The following is a 12902-nucleotide window of genomic DNA, read 5'->3' as shown; positions in this document are numbered from 1 at the left end:
GAGATGCAAGAGACAGGTTTAGTGTCCAAGAGCAGCCCATAGCTCTATTATGCACTGTTAGAGAGACACCAGCCTGGATAGCTTCGGTAAATTTATGCTTAGTGGCAGATAGTACCTGGATTGCCCTAGGCATTATGGCCGGCCTCAAGTTGTATAAGCTGTTCTTCAGCAGAGACAGCAGATTTTGGAAGACTCGTAAAGAGTTCATTGCTTTCCTGTGAGCTCTCTTCACGTTCATCAGGGGTTGCAAAGCTGGTTCTATTTAGTTTTCCCTCAAGCGTGGAGACCTTTTGGAGCAAGCCAAAATGGTACAAAGGTTAGCTGGAGATATTGAAAGACTTGTATTATTCAGTTCCTGGTGTTGCTAATATTTATATTCTTTTCTTTTAAGCCTCTGAAATAATTGAAGGCAAGATGAAGGAACTATCTGAAGAAATCACTACACCCTTACAGAATCCCCCTGTTCTCCAGCAAACATGGGATGTAAAGCCTCAAAGGGAATCTGATAATACATACTTCTGTGAACCAGAACCAAAGGCGTAGTTTTCTTTTCCCTCCAGAGGCAGCCTTTGGTACTTAAAATATCTTTAGCTGATTAAATTTTTCCCAACAACCTCACTGGGGAGAAAGTGAATTCATGTTTTGTCCAGCGGATCAGAATGATAGGATGATGAGCAAGAGTCCAGGTCACTGTGCTTTTGTATGGAAAATATGGCAGGGAGCATACTGTAAGTAATTTTGAGTAAGAAAATAAGTTGTTTTACCTGGACCTCAGCCACAGATTTGTGTGTGGTCCAAGATAATTTCAATTTCTCACCCTGTTTATTTTCTGGTAAATGTAAAATTTAATAGGTCCAAGACTTGGAGGTGGCAAGTAAGGCTTTGCCTCAGGTACAAGATTAAGGGACCTCCAAAAAAACTCAGGAGTCAAGATCAAAATACAGTTTGAGTATCCCTTATGTGAAATGCTTGGGGCTAAAAGTGTTTTGAATTTCAGATTTTGGAATATTTGCATATACATAATAAGATTATCTTGGGAATGAGACTCATGTCTAAACATGAAATTCATTTATGCTTCATGTATACCTTACATACATAGCCTAAAGGTAATTTTATACAAAATTTTAAGTAATTTGTACATGAAGCAAAGTTTCAACTGCATTTTGACTATGATTTTTGGCATGAGATCAGGTGTGGAATTTTCCACTTCTGGCATCATGTTGGCATTCAGAAATTTTTGAATTTTGGAGCATTTTGGATTTTGGATTTTCAGATTAGGAATACTCAACCTGTATATATATTTTTTAATTGAGGTGAAATTCATATAGCGTAGAATTAACCATTTTGAAGTGAACGGTTTGGTTGTATTCACTGATGTTGAACAACCACCACCTTTAACTATTTCCAAAACATTTTCATCACTACAAAAGAAATCCCTGTACGCACTAACAGTCACTCCCTATCTTCCCCTCTGCCTATCCGCTGGCAACCACTGATCTCCTTTTCATCTCTGTGGCTTTTTCTATTCTGCATATTTCATATAAGCGGAATTATACAATATATGTGTATGTGGCCTTTTGTGGCTGACTTCTTCTGAGAGAGTAGGAAGGGGACTTGGCTTTCGCTCACCCCCACTAGAGCATTTTTTAATGCATTTCCACTGATCACAAAACCCATACCACTACCTCACTGACACCATACCTGCTAACCTCGAGGCTTTAGTCATGCAAAGAAAATCGCCTTTCTGTATTGTTCTTCTGTGCTCTCATAATGCTTAACCATGTCTTCTACTTAAACAATTCCAGGAACTGGCCTTAGGAGATCCAAAATATGGAACCAAGATTGCAGAGTGTCCCATCTTGGGAGGGAATGCTGAACAATTAATTGATTTACAGCTTTGTTGGTGCTGGCCAGACCACCAGGTGGCCCATTACTCAAGATAACGATCACAACCAGATGATGCTAACCTATATCTCTTACCCTTCGCGTGCTTTGTTTGGGAAAACTCTTTTCGCCCCATGTCAATTTCTATTGCATTGAGAGCCCAAGAGCCCCTGATCAGTCAGACTTGCATTTAGCATGGCGTTTTCAAGGTTTCCCCATGTTGTAGCATGTGTCAGAACTTCATTCCTTCTATGGCTGAATAAAATTCCATTGTATGAATATACCACAGTTTGTTTCCACCTTTTGGTTATTGTGAATAGTAATACTATGAACAATCACATGCAAATGTTTGTTGGAGTACCTGTTTTTAATTCTTTTGGGGAGTATGCCTAGGAGAGGAATTGCTGTGTCATATGGTAATTCTCTTTAACTTCTGAAGAAGGATCAGTAATATTTTAATGCAATATTATTTTAAAAAATCAAAATTAAAAAATTCACATTTGAACACAATATTAAATTTTAAAATAAAGACAGGATCCAACCCTGCACCTCCTTCATGTCCCGAGTCCTTGCCCCATTCCCTAACATTCTTAGCTAGTATGCTTTCTGATTTTTCCTGTTGGATGTGCTTGATATGAATTAGTTGTTGCCTACATTTAAGCTTTGTAATACTCATTTAAATATTTTAGTTGTTCAGTTAATTTTTTTGTGGTGGTTTTGCCCCCGACCTTTTATTTTTTAATGCCGTAAGGTATTATGGCCTTATTTTGTAAGATACCACAGAAAATTCATCTACCAAGCACATACAGAAATGAAATGAGTAATTCTGGTAAACAAAAATATTAAAGAGCTTTAGTGCTCCACTTGCAAAAATTACAGCTTGAAGATCACAAGAGGCTCCAAATGAAAAGCCCACAAGAGGTAGGTTAAAAAGCTAGAATGGGCCTCATAGGGAGGGGGTCAGAAGCTCAGAGGTGACACTTTTTTTTATTTTTGAGAGGGAGTCTCGCTCTTGTCGCCCAGGCTGGAGTGCAATGGCACCATCTTGGCTCACTGCACCTCTGCCTCTGGGGTTCAAGTGATTCTCCTGCCTCAGCCTTCTGAGTAGCTGGGATTACAGGCACCTGCCACCACACCTGGCTAATTTTTGTACTTTTAGTAGAGATGAGTTTCTCCATGTTGGCCAGGCTGGTCTCGAGCTCCTGATCTCAGGTGATCTGCCTCCCTTGGCCTCCCAAAGTGCTGGGATTACAGGCGTGAGCCACTGCCGGCCAGAGGCGACACTTTTTTTTTTTTTTTTTTTGGTAAGTCTCGCACTGTTGCCCAGGCTGTAGTGCAGTGGCACCATCTCGGCTTCCTGCAATCTCCGCCTCCTGGATTCAAGCAATTCTCCTGCCTCAGCCTCCTGAGTAGCTGGAACTACAATTGTGTGCCACCATACCCAGCTAATATTTTTGTATTTTTGTTAGAGACGGGGGTTTCACCATGTTGGCCAGGATGGTCTCGATCTCCTGATGTTATGATCCACCCACCTCGGCCTCCCAAAGTGCTGGGATTACAGGCATGAGCCACCACGCCTGGCCAGAGGGGACACTTTTAACATCACAAAGGGATAGTCTGGTTTAAATGGAAGTTTTCCATTTTAATGATTGTGATTTCTAAAGTCACTTGTAACATAGTGCTTTCCTGTGGGCTAATGATGCATGTAAACAAGACCAGAAAGACGAGCACTTAAGAAACAACAAACTAGCCTGTACCCTTGAACTTGGAATGTAGGGAAGCACAGAAGGACAGTAGCATGGCTGATTAGAATACAGGTACTGGAACAAGAATGAGACATGAGCACAGAAAGTTACTATAAATCATTACTCAACAAATGTTTCTTGAGACAGACATGGTGATGGGGGTCCCAGTCCAGACCCCAAGAGAGGGTTCTTGGATCTTGCACAAGAAAGAATTTTGGGCAAATCCATAGAATAAACTTTATTAGAGAAGTAAACGAGACAAAAGAATGGCTACTCCATAGACACAGCAGCAGCACAAGCTGCTGACTGGGTATACTTATGGTTATTTTTTGATCATATGCTAAATAAGGGGTAGATTATTCATGAGTTTTCTGGGAAAGGGGTGGGGAATTCCTGGAACTGAGGGTTCCTCCCCTTTTTAGACTATACAGAGTAACTTCTGAACACTGCCATGGCATTTGTTAGCTGTCATGGTGCTAGTGAGAGTTTCCTTAAACATGCTAATACATCATAATTTGAGTATAATGAGCAGTGAGGATGACTAGAGGTCACTTTTGTCACCATCTTGGTTTTGGCTAGCTTCTGTACTGCATCTTGTTTTATGGTCAGAGTTTTTCTGACCTGTGTCTTGTGATGCCAGTCCTGCCAACCTCATATCTCATCCTGTGACTAAGAATGCCTAACCTCCTGGAAATGGAGCCCAGTAGGTCTCAGCCTTGTTTTACCCAGCCCCTATTCAAGATGGAGTCACTCTGAAAAGCCTCTGACAATGTCAGGGGCTGGGGGTGCAGTGGGGAGTAACCTCAAATAGAATAGAAAAGGGACTCCGTTCCTTTTTCACATATTTTTTTTTCTTCTTGTCTCGCTGATCACAAGACCCACACCACTGCCTTGCTGACAATTGGCTTTAGATAAGGCTTTAGGCTTACAAAGAAAATAGCCATTCTTCTGTGCTTTCATAATGTTTAACCATGCCTTTTACTTAAAAGAATTCCAGGAACTGGCTTTAGGAAATCTAAACATCAAACCGAAGTTGCAGACTGTCCCATCTTGGGAAGGGAAGGAACGCTGAACAATTGATTTGCAGCCTGTTACTGCTGGCCAGACCCCTAGGTGGCCCATTATGCAAGATAGCAATTCCCCAGGCCAGCCTGCATACCCTACCCCTGATACCAATTCCTGTGTTTGTCTAATAAAAAAATCCCTACCACCTTTTCAGGGAGTCAGCCTGAGGGATCCTTGTACCCCTGGTGTCTCCCCTGCACTCGAGCACAAACCTCAAGATAAAAGCCTTGTCTGGGAAATCTGCTTGTCCCCATGCTAATTTTTTTTTTTTTTTTTAATTTGTTACATGATGGGCCCAAGAGCCTGTCATCTGTCACAAACCTGCCTTAAGACCTGACCATCTCTTGAGGGAAGGTGGCTTTAAACAAATCTATAGAGAAATAAGCATTTAATTGTATTAATAATTGTCATATGTTTAGGGGCTATGACAGTACCAAAGAAGAAGGACAAGGGGGCTTGAGAGAGAGTGTAAAATGGGGTCCTATCACAAACTAGAGAACCAAGGACAGCCTCCTGAACAAAGCAGGTAAATGATGTACTTGGTTTTCTGTGGTCACACAGTGCAAAGACAATGGGCCGAGAGCTCCGAGACCCAGTGGGGATGTGCTTTTCCTGACTGACAGGACAGTTGGGTGAATGGTGGCACTGTTTCAATGGTACCTTCATGGGCTTGGTGTCAATGAAGTGAAAGTATAGGCTAAATGACAAGAATGGAGCAAGGGCTGGGCATGGTAACTCATGCCTATAATCCCAACATTTTGGGAGGCTGAGGCAGGAGGATAGCTTCATCCCAGGAATTCAAGACTGGCCTGGCCTGGGCAATATAGTGAGACGCCATCTCTATGGAAAATTAGAAGAATTAGCTGGTCATGGTGGTGTATGCCTATACTCCTAGCTACTCGAGAGGCTAAGGTGTGAGGATCACTTGAGCCTGGGAGGTCAAGGCTGAGGTGAGCTGTGATGGCATCATTGCATTACAGCCTGGGAGACAGAGTGAGACCATCTAAAAAAAAAAAAAAAAAAAAAAAGAAAAGGGTCCCTTTCAATCTTAATTGTCACTTTTGTTGCTATATTTCTTTCTTGCACTTTCTATTTTGTTAAAATAAGTACTATTCACCTACACATCTATAGTCTGTTAAAATCAGTGCCAGACATTGGCCCTCACCACCATTTCTCCTACAGCTAAGGTTCTGCAACCCAAAGATGCCATCGAAAATCAGGTAAGATACTTAGAAATGTGTAGGGGAGGAAAAATATTTTTTTTCTCTACCCATTCTAAGTTCATGGCTGAGGCCCTATATCAAAAGACAGACTAATGAGAGAAAAGTGGACAAATTTAAGTTTTATGTGACACATGAACATTCATAAGAAAATGAAGACCCAAAGAAGCAGTTAAAGCTGAGTGTTTTTTATAGTAGGTTTGGTGGAGAGTAGAGATTGTGAGTCTCCAAAATCTGAGACAGATCTCAGTTAATTTATAAAGTTTATTTTGCTGAGGTTGAGGATGTGCATCCATGATACAGCCTCAGGAGGTCCTGATAACATGTGCCCAAGGTGGTCAGGGCACAGCTTGGATTTATACATTTTAGGAAGACATGAGACATCAATCAATATGTGTAAGATGGATACTGGTTCTGTCCAGAAAGGTGGGACAACTCGAGGCAAAGGCGCATGAACCTAGAAAATCTGAGACAGATCTCAGTTAATTTAGAAAGTTTATTTTGCCAAGGTAGAGGATGTGTATCCATGACACAGCCTCAGGAGGTCCTGATGACATGTGCTCAAGGTGGTTGGGGCACAGCCTAGTTTTATACTTTTTTTTCTTTAGACAGTTTTATACTTTTTAAAAATACATTTTTAAAAAAATGTTGGCCAGGCTGGTCTCGAACTCCTGACCTTGTAATCTGCTCACCTTGGCCTCCCAATATCCTGGGATTATAGGCATGGGGGTGGGGGACTTCCAGGTTATTAATAGATAAGAGAGAAATGGTTGCATTCTTTAGCCTTTCCAAATGAGGCAGTTAGACATGCACTTATCTCAGTGAGCACAGAGGTGACATTGAATATAATGGGAGGCAGGTTGGCCCTAAGCAGTTCCCAGCTTGAATTTTTCCTTTTGCTTAGTGACATGGGGACTCTGAGATTTATTTTCCTTTCATATTTACCCCCTTTTCTTTCAAAAAATCTTTTGGAGAAAGCATTTTAGGAGAAAATGAGTCTCTGGTCCCAGGTTTTAGCTGATCTCTCATGGCTAGGATTGTTTATTCTTAGATGGGTAGGTCCCCAGTTATTAGGAAAGTTCAATCTTAGCAGGTTGTGAAGTTGTATGTCCTATGAAGAGAATATACGGGGAGGAAGGGAGAAAAACAACAAACAAAAGCACAATCCTGGAAAATCGATATAGGCCACATTACTCTGAGTTTATGTATCAATGGGCAGGGATGAAAGTGGCTTATTATATAAATAGGTTGTTGTTGTTTTCTTCTGAAGTTTAAATTGTCTCGCTTCAGTTCACAGGGCTTTACGGAAGCACAGTTTAGTTTTCAGTGACTCCAAATTAGGAAAAAAATGGGGAAAAAGAAGGAAAAAAATTGAAAACATTATTTTGAAGACTTGTAGCCAAGAAAAATTAGAATTCCGTCCAAACTGTAGAAGATAATAATAACCATTGAAAAACATTAGGCAAGGCTAGAATCTAACAACAAGTGTACTACAGTTTTTAAAAAATAATTTTTCTCACCGGGCACGGTGGCTCACGCCTATAATCCCAGCACTTTGGAAGGCCGAGGCGGGTGGATCACGAGGTCAAGAGATCGAGACCATCCTGGTCAACATGGTGAAACCCCATCTCTACTAAAAATACAAAAATTAGCTGGGCATGGTGATGAGTGTCTGTAGTCCCAGCTACTCGGGAGGCTGAGGCAGGAGAATTGCCTGAACCCAGGAGGCGGAGGTTGCGGTGAGCCGAGATGGCGCCATTGCACTCCAGCCTGGGTAACAAGAGCAAAACTCTGTCTCAAAAAAAAAATTAAAAAATAAAATAATTTTTCTCTCTGCAGTTTCCCATTTTTACTAAAGAGAGATCATGGTAGGACCAATTTGCTTTATTATACTTGGCCTGATTATTTGTATAAAGTGCAGCAAGAATAATAATTTTTTTTTTTTCCCATAGGCTTTTAAATTGGCTTTGATGGAAATTTGTTTCATAGAAGGAATCTCAGATAAAACTTTTTAAAAGCCAAGCTCAGCCATGGATTTGTACCATCAAATACCTATGAGTTGGGTGAATTCCTCTCCTCTTGAGGTTTCAAGATAAACTTGGGGGTCCTGGGCCTGTCAGAAAGTGATATGCTTTACCTACCACAAGTCAGGAATCCTGTACAGGGACTGTGTAGACTAGGTATGAGGCCAGCATTTCCAAGAGGCCTTTATTGGCTCCATAAGTCAAGTTTGGTTCCTTAAAGGAAAGCACAACATTCCAGTCAAACCCTTGGCAAAATAATCAGTTTCTCTAATTGTGCCCTATTATAAAGGAAAACAGATACTTTTTTTTTTTTGAGATAGAGTCTCGCTCTGTTGCCAGACTGGAGTGCAATGGTGCAATCATGGCTCACTGCAACCTCCGATTCCCTGGTTCAAGCCATTCTCCTGTCTCAGCCTCCTGAGTAGTTGTGATTACAGGCACATACCACCATGCCCAGCTAATTTTGGTATTTTTAGTAGAGATGGAATTTTACCATGTTGCCCAGGATGGTCTTGCTCTCCTGACCTTGTGATCTGGCCACCTTGGCCTCCCAAAGTTCTGGTATTATAGGCATGAGCCACTGAATCTGGCCATGAAAACGGATCCTTATTGCACTTATGCAAATAACTGTGTTGCCATAAGTTAAGAATGCTCACAAATAGTTTCCAAATTCTGGAGAAATCAGGTAGAGAGAAACAAATATGTTCTAAATTTTGTTCATAGTATACTAAATTGTTAAAAGCTGTCCATAGCTCAAAAGAAAAGTTTCCTTGACTCTAAAAAAACAAAACAAAGGATCAGCAATATTTTAAGCAAAAAGTGAAAAAGATTACCTCAATTTTGTATTACTTCAGTCCATGCAGTAAATTCCTGCTCTGCTTGATATTCATGAACATTTCAGTTCTCCATGAGTCCTAAAGGTTTTTCTTCTATTCTGATGTCACAGTCTCCAAGGTTATCAGAAACTTGTATTCAAGAGCACCTGTTTGAGTTTTATAGCTGATTATAAAATCACCTTCTAAAGAGGACCAAAACAAGACAGCAATTGTCTATGGATGACCAAAAGTTTAAGGGCAGCCATAGTCAAGGACACAATTGACAAGGAAATTTGTTACCTCTGTGGCACACAATAATTTAACATAACAGTTATAATTATTACTGATAATGTACACTAAGCATATTAGAATTATAGGAATTTCCCATAATTTTGGAACACATATCAATAACATATTTATACAAATATAGTCCAAAGAAAACCAAACACCACTTCATATTTGACAATGTTTCCTGTATAATTTTTGTGCCAAATAAGCCAAATTATATTTTTGGACTTTAGAGAATCTGGTATCTTAAAGGATTAATTCACTCAGAAAAAGACATAATTTATAATTTGATTTTGGAAAGTCTGTCAAATATCAAAGGCTTAAAACACTTAATATCACAGGTAATTGTAAAATAAGTCATTCATTTGACCAAAGTGATAACTCAAGGATTTCAAAAAAAGGTGAAAACCTTCATTCTTTGAGAGAGGAGACTTAATTTTCTAAACAATAAGCCCTAATAAAAGCAGCATAAAGTCAATTAAATTTGTTTTTCAAAATGTTACAATCTATAAAATTTTAATCTTGACCATAAGATATAACTTCCATAAGCTTTCTATAACCTTTATTAAGTAGTCAGTTAATGCTTCAGGAAAATCTTGTTAATCTGACATAGGGGCACCATATGCTGGTCTTACATCAGTGTGCCTTTGACATTAATGATTAATTTATAGAGAAACTGAACTTATTTTATCTCTCAAAATCAACCCTTACAATCTCACATGTCTATGTCTTCTGCAATAGTCCCTGGACCTTGACAAGTAGAATAGCTTTAATTTCTGGTCCTGTGTCTCAGGAATGCAGTTTATTTTGATTGACATCTTCTACAAGGCCTGAAGATGAAGCTATAATTGCTGTCAGTGTTTAAGATTTAGCAGGACTTGGTATCCTTTTTAGACCCAGGAGTCAAAGCCCTGTAACTCAGTGTCACAAGTACTTTAAAAAGCACATACATCTTTCTATATACACGGATGTAATAACCTTAATTAAAGAAATTTTAATCTCAGTTTTTTTCCTAAGCAAACCCAAAGTTAATAATAATGATGGCATAGGAATTGTTTCAATAAAATGTAAAATCTGTTAGGCCATTTACCAAAAGGCAAAAGAAAAGATCTGTACTGCACAGAATATTATGTTGGAAGAAAACATTTTCTTTTCTTTTTTTTTTTTTTTTGAGACAGAGTCTTGCTCTGTCGCCAGGAGCCAGGCTGGAGTGCAGTGGCGCAATCTCAGCTAACTGCAATCTCCACCTCCTGGGTTCAAGCAATTCTTCTGCCTCAGTCTCCCGAGTAGCTGGGACTACAGGCGTGCGACCACCACACCCAGCTAATTTTTGTATTTTTTAGTAGAGACAGGGTTTCACCATGTTGGCCAGGATGGTCTCGATCTCTTGACCTTGTGATCCGCCCGCCTCAGCCTCCCAAAGTGCTGGGATTACAGGCGTGAGCCACCGTGCCCGGCCAGAAGAAAACATTTTCTTTAGACTTTTAAGAAAATATTGTTAGCATTAGTCCACAACAAACAGAACTTAAGGAAAAAAACCTTTAAGAGCTGAAAATGAGTTGAAGGAGAGTGTTACTGTTTCACACCTTTTTCTTTTTTGAGACAGAGTCTTGCTCCGTAGCCAGGCTGGAGTGCAGGGGTGCTATCTTGGCTCACTGCAACCTCTGCCTCCTGAGTTCAGGCGATTCTCCTGCCTCAGCCTCCCGAGTAGCTGGGACTACAGGTGCATGCCAGCACACCCAGCTCTATTTAAAAGGGGAGAGGAAACAGAAAATGGTGAGATGCAATAAAAGTTGAACTTTCTTGCTTCTAACCTCCAAGCTGTCCTTGTTTATTCTTGGGCATAGGCTGAACCAACTTTGGGAGGAACTTAGTTTATAGTTTAGCTTTGAAACAAAGACGATAACAGTCCCTTCCCAAAACAAACCTTACATGCCTGTGGACTAGACTGCCTAAAGCCACAAGATTAGAAGTCATGGTAATCTTACTAAACCTAAGATGTAGCTATTTTTATTTAAACCAATATCAATGTCTTATTTATTAAAGTTTACACAAGCAAAAATTATTCTGTTTTGGGATGGGTTTATAGTTTTGTAACCCCATGCCAAATTTTGACACCTTATAGTATTTGGCGGGATAAGTATGAAATTGCTTGATTAATAAATACAAATGAAAATGTATGCTGGCAATTCATAAGACATTTCTAATATTACTTTACCAATAATTTTAAAGCTAGCTTAAAAAAATAAAGATTTTTCTTAAGTTATACAACGTTGGAAAAGTATTTGACCAGTGTTTTCTTTTTTCCTTATAAAGTATTTTATTCAAGTGCTTTATTTTTTAAGCCAATCAATTAGAGCTCTTTTATATATTTTCGGGAGTGAAACAGTGTGTATGCAACATGAATACATAAATGTATTAGGCATGCTGGTAGAAATACATGTTACAGATTCATAAAAACCTTTTTCCCTATCTTAGACTTTCAAGTTCTTAATAACCTGTTTTATTACCCTAGGCAGTTGTCAGCTAAATAGCTTTACATTTGCATATTAAAGGAAACAACTCAGGTGAAAGTCAAATAGCAAAATTTACATCCTAAGGCAGGAGAGAAAAAGTCTGGTGTTCTAGAGGGAAATTAAAATGGATTTAATTGCCAATTAAACATAAAATTATAGAGATTATAAAGGCCTTTCAAATACATATACACACGTACACACACACACACAAAGATCCTGTAGCTTTTACCTCAGAACTTTAGCCATGAGGCCGGGCACGGTGGCTCACGCCTATAATCCCAGCACTTTGGGAGGCCGAGGCGGGTGGATCATGAGGTCAAGAGATCGAGACCATCCTGGTCAACAAGGTGAAACCTCGTCTCTACTAAAAATACCAAAATTAGCTGGGCATGATGGTGCACACCTGTAATCCCAGCTACTCGGAAGGCTGAGGCAGGAGAATTGCTTGAACCCAGGAGGCGGAGGTTGCGGTGAGCCGAGATCGCGCCATCGCATTCCAGTCTGGGTAACAAGAGCAAAACTCTGTCTCAAAAAAAAAAAAAAAAGAACTTTAGCCATGAGATAAATACAAATTCACTGGCTTGCAAAAAGAACCTGTTTGATCCAAACAGTGCTTTTCATCTTAATAGAAAAATAACAGCAGATTTAAAGCAGGCAGAAAAGAAAAATACAGAAAAAGAGAACTTAGGAACTCCATAGTTTTCAGGTCAACCTTAAGGCTTTGTCCTTAATGTAAATGTGCACAAAAACCATATTACTTCCATTTTGCATTAACTCTGGTAAGTAGAAGTGCCATAAAACCTAAGGAGTGCTCAAAAGGGGGTCATTCTCCTTGGTTTCTCCTCATTCTTAGATTATTTGTGTCCCACATTTTTTTTTTTTTTTCTTAAAAGGAAGAACTGAGCTGTGACCTAGGGGTTTTGTGTTGTGGATCAATGTGTGCTGCTTGTGGGCAGGACTCCACAGTGTGTCACCACTTGCAGGCTTCTAGGACAAATGATTGCATTCTTTTAAGTTTCTGATTAGCTTTTCCAAAGGAGGCAATCATATATTCATTTATCTCAGTGAGCAGAGGGATGACTTTGAATGAATGGGAGGCAGGTTGGCCCTAAGCAGTTCTTAGCTTGACTTTTCCCTTTAGCTTAGTGATTTTGGGACCCCAAGATTTATTTTTCTTTCACAAGATTAATGGAGAAATGATAGGGCAAAGAGAATGATCTGGGATAATGAACTGGGGGGACTTAGTAAGGCCTGTTGGTTCACATTCTCTGTGTCCTGTGTCTTCAGACATAAGAATGCTCCTTTCCTCCAGGTCTAGAGAAGGCACATTTCACCTAGGGTCTTA

The 12902-nt window shown here is 39.8% G+C and overlaps 1 protein-coding gene across 6 annotated transcripts in view; it reads left to right on the top strand.

Annotated features, from left to right (window-relative positions):
* Nucleotides 1–12902, top strand: part of CTPS2 (CTP synthase 2) — a 229871-nt gene that overhangs the window by 123440 nt on the left and 93529 nt on the right. For 2 of the 6 annotated variants that reach the window (XM_010336704.2, XM_003920353.2), the window contains one exon: nt 392–2167. The exons of the other annotated variants lie outside the window; for them this stretch is intronic. The gene's annotated coding sequence lies outside the window, so the exon portion shown is untranslated. Of the gene's footprint in view, nt 1–391; nt 2168–12902 lie in introns of those variants that run through there. 6 annotated transcript variants of the gene reach the window in all.

This window comes from Saimiri boliviensis, chromosome X (genome assembly GCF_048565385.1).
Source record: "Saimiri boliviensis isolate mSaiBol1 chromosome X, mSaiBol1.pri, whole genome shotgun sequence".
NCBI lineage: Eukaryota > Metazoa > Chordata > Mammalia > Primates > Cebidae > Saimiri > Saimiri boliviensis.
This window is presented reverse-complemented; position numbering and strand designations above follow the sequence as displayed.